Genomic DNA, 4827 nt, shown 5'->3' with positions numbered 1-4827 from the left:
CACCACTCGTCAGCAAAAATAGAAATAAGTACAACAAGGTGAACAAATGAAAAAGAGAGAAGAAGGAAAGAGGTCTTGCCCTTCTCTCTCTCTCTCTACAGATTCTCTGGAAGTCTTTTGCTTACTACGAGTACACCCAGAGGGTCCTAAAGGTGGCTGGGATACAAGACCAGAGGATCCTAAAGAACTATGGACTGAAGCAGTCACAGGAACCTGGGAAAAAGAAGACTCTACCTTGGTCTTCTTCCGGGTCCTTGAAGCCAAAGGTTCCCTGTCATCCTTGCCTTCCTGAGATGCCAAGTGTGTTTGAGATTTCTCAGTTTTTCTTCTTTTTGTCTCAGAACCTATCTCCACACTTTCATCGACATCAACAGCTTTCATTTTCTTCGGTCTGACATCCTTACCTTTACTCGGAGCAGTGGCAGCACTTATTGTCTCCATTGCACCTTTCTTGATGGGCACTCCAGAGGAAGCGCCAATGATGAGACTATAACCCAGCCAAGTCTTAAGAAAATCCTGCCCATAAGTCACCCAACCTCCCCTGGAGGCATGCCACTCTGCAAACCCAGCCTTGCTGCTTGCAGCAGCAGAAACAATCCCAGCAGTAGGAAGGGATAAACGCCTATTGGATGTCGGAGCAGAAACAATACTAGGATCTGGGGTTTCCCGAACTGTACCAGAGCCAACATAGCCAACAAAAGACTTTTGTACTCTTCTCCAATAACTGGTATAGCCACTAGAAGCAAAGACTCCTCTCTGGGAGTTAGGCACTGCAAATTGGGGGCTCCTCCGTGACCAATAAGAAAAGGCCTGCAGCCTCAGGAAAGGATCCAAGGAAGGAAAGGATGGCACCACATCCTTAAAGACTGGAGGAATGTCCTGGTCAAAACCAAATTGTCGGAGCACCCGGTGTGCTGAATAATGAGTATATTTTGGGCCACTTGAAGAAGGCATAGGAAGCCAGGAGGGGCTAATGCAGGCAAGATAAGCTAGACTGCCCTCATCACCACGGCGCAAGTCAAAGGTATTACCTGTAGAAGATAAAAAAGAAGACAATACAGAATCACACGCAAAGCCAGGGCCAAACTCACGAGGGGATCTCCAATGTAAGCTCCCTACTTGGTCAAATAACTCTACAAGATTGAGGCCACCACCTTTCAAGTTAATCCAACGAAAGATGATGGGAAAGGCATCGATAGAATTGCCACAAAGACCCTTCACTATGTCGGGGGATCCTTGGAACTTGTCCTTCACAAATTTCAAATTCCTGCACTTGGCCAAAGTAGCTGCAGAACGGTCCCACATAAAAATCTGAAGGATAGCACAGTGAAGAGATGAAGTGATCACATAACAAGAATCACCCTCAGTCTCATCTCCATGAAGCTGGTCCAATTGAGAGTAAACATGACCCAAAAACAGAGGGGCCAAAGGATACTGGGTACCTCGAGCCAACTTGATCGCCAACGAAAAAAAGGAAGACTTAACTCCGTACCCAGGAAACTCACTAAACAAAAACTTACTAAGTCAAAAAGTCAGAAAACCGGCCCACCTCACTTCCTTATCTTTCTCACGAGAGAGGGTCATCACCCATCTCCCCATCCTAGCCGGCTTACCACCAAAAGAGGCAGCGCGACCACCAAAATGACCAAACAATTTATCTTCTACCACGAGATCTTCACCAGAAAGGTTAATATCAAAGGGGCTCTCGTCACCAAACATCGGGAGGAGGAAGTTATTAACCACATCTTCCAAGGTGATTGTCAATTCACCAGCAGAAAAGAAAAAAGTATGAAGGAAAGGGCACCAATGACGTACCAGATGCCTGAGCCCTTTGGCGTCTCTGAAGCCCTCAAGATTTCTGGAAATAGCCACTGCCTTTAGGATACCGGCGCGCTCCCAGCAACCCACAAACTCAGTATCAGACAGTTCCTTGTCAACCCATATAGGCCAGCCCTGAATCTTTCCCGGAACAAAATCAAAGAAGATAGGGACCGCCTCTCGAATTCCTTGTCTAATTTGAAGATCAAAAATCTCTCTAGGGTCAGGAACCTAGGCGGAACCAGCGAAACCCGCTTGGCCAGAAAACATCCAAGCATAAGGGGATGGAGGAGCCTCACCATGCGATACATGAGGGAAAAATAAACTGAGAGAATACCAAGGATCCCGTAAAGGGAAGGCCGGACGTTCGGTAATCTCGCGAGAATCGCTCAGAGCAGAACCAGAAGAACCTTCACCCTCAGAAGGGCTGGGGGTACGCTCTCTCCTCTTTCAGAAGAAGAAGAAGCCATTGGAGCAACACGTACAATGAGAAGAAAGGTGATTGAAAGTGCGAAAAGGGGGAAGACCGAAGTAACAGAGAAGAAGAGAAAAAGAAAGAGAAACTCAAAGAATGAAAAACTCAGAGAAGCAAAGTGATAAGATGAAACGGCTACAATAAAGGCGCAAATAGCAGTTGGAGAAGACAGTAGAAGTTGGAGAAGGGGATCCTACGAAAATCTTAGAAAATCTAAATCACTCACGTGTGGGCTTCAGGCAACCCACGAGCTCGGGGGGCTAAATGTTGAGGTCTAAAAAGGATCATAGTGAAGGAAGCCCAAAAGAATAAATCAAGCCCAAAAGGATAAGTCAAGTCCAAAAAAATAAGTCAAGTCCAAAAAGGAAAAATCAAGCTAAGCCCAAAAGTAGTAGATACAGGAGACCCATGAGGAAATAAAAGAAAAGCCCAGAGGATCCTAAAGCCCAGAAAAAGAAGCATCCAAAAAAAAAGAGGACCACAACAAGGGATAAGAAGCAAGGATCCTCAGGAACCATCAATAGGCGCGAATCCCTTCAGGCACAAAGAAAAAGAAAGACTGGGACAGCTCGAAAGAAAAAGACAGAAGAAGAAAACAAGAAACAAAAGCAAAAAAGAACGCAAACACCAAAAGAACCCAGCGACCTCTCATGGCACAGACAGAAAAGGCCTCGGGGAACCAAGACAGGGAAAAAGAATGATAGCAAACGACTTTCAAAATGGCAAAACAGGATTCCGCCCAAATAGAAAAGAAAAGGGAAAAGTGGAAGACGCCAGAAATGAGGATGTCGAGAAGGGCATACCTCAGCACGTCCCAAAAAAGATGGCCAACCAGAAACTTTCAAAAGAATTAGAGCTGAAAGAAGGAAAGAATGAGAAAAAATGGAAAAGGGACTTACCAAGACGATGAGAACAGGACATGCTCTGTTTACAAAAAAGCAAACAGGGGAACCAACGGTTCCCCGGGAAGACCAAAAAACTCCATTATAAAAGGAGGGGATGGGTTGTGAAGAAAAGGCAGGGAAAAAAGGGAGAAACACTAGAAATAAGAAATTCTCTAGAAAAGTTGTCAGAAAATTTGTGGAGAAGAGAAAATACTAAGAGAAAAACAAATATTGCTTCCCGGTATCCTGTAAAAGCCACTATTGCACACACTCAGATTCAACGAGAATCAAACTTTGCAAGTTTTGAAGGCTGAAATAGCCATTCAAGACTGTAATTTTTGAGCTTGACTGAACCTTGTATCACGTCCTAGTGAGCTTTCTGTAATCAAACAGATAATGTATTAATGAAACATGCTTCATATTTCCCAGGATCCCCTCAGCATTAATCTTTTATCGCTTTGCTAATCCTGTTTCTTTCCTTTTGAATTTACCTTGTTAATCTTTGGCACTCTTCGATATCCTTACTTGTCATTTTTTATATTGTCAGGAACATCCTCTGTATCCCACTTGATTCTTAAACAGCTCGTTAGCTGCGGTGAGTCAAGGCCCGGTTCACAAAATCCTCCTTTTTCATTTAGGCCCGAAATCCTTGGGCCTGAGTGTCACGAAAAAGGCACTCTCACAACATGTTGTTAATATCAAGTTCCACATAGAACTCAACATTAGCAATATCGAACTGCAAAAGATGAGCATTCTCCTAGATTGTTTGAAAATAGGGTTGTTTGACTATATAGTTTAAAAATTAAGGCTATTTAGCCATTTTTCCATTCAGGTTTAGGCTAATTTTTCCACTTCGTTACCACTTATAAGTTTCTTGTTCCTTACTAATGAACAGTGATGGCAATGATAGTGGAGTAGTTCATGCAAACATAGGGAGTACACCCAAAAAAAAAAAAAAAAATGTATATATATATATATATATATAATCAGCACCACACAAGCATAAAGGCAATTTAAAAAATAAATAACATAACATAACATTAAAGTAAACATAAACATAAACACATAAAATAGTCATAAACAAGGGTATGTAAAAAGATAGTATTGCAAATATAAAAACATAAACAGTACCACAATACAAACACATAAGCATTATAAACATAAACACAAAAACAATCAAATATGAGAGAGAGAAGGTTAAAATGTTCAAATTTCTAAGATAATTTTTTATTTCAATCTCAGTCTCAAATTAGATGTTCTTGGCTTTATCGTTGTTTGTGCCACGAATATTTGTTTGAAATAATTTAAATTAAAATTTCTAGAAGAGAAAGAAGGTTAAAATGTTAAAATTTATAAGATTAATTATTTATTTCAATCTCAATCTCAAATTAGATGTTCTTGGCTTTATTGTTGTTTGTCCTACAAATATTTTTTTGAAATAATTTAAATTAAAAATTCTAGATACCGTTATAAGTTTTTATTGCCTTTAACTTATAAGCTCAATTTTGAACTTTTAGTTTTTATATATAACTTTTTAAAACTCTACTTTTTTCCATCTTTTCTCATTTGTTCAAATTTTTTCAAGGTACAAATATACTTTAACATACTTTTATCAAAAAAACATTTAGCAAAAATCTAAATAAACTATTT

This window comes from Quercus robur, chromosome 9 (genome assembly GCF_932294415.1).
Source record: "Quercus robur chromosome 9, dhQueRobu3.1, whole genome shotgun sequence".
In the NCBI taxonomy this organism is placed as follows: Eukaryota; Viridiplantae; Streptophyta; class Magnoliopsida; order Fagales; family Fagaceae; genus Quercus; species Quercus robur.
The sequence above is the reverse complement of the archived record's forward strand: the minus strand, read 5'-3'. Positions refer to the sequence as shown.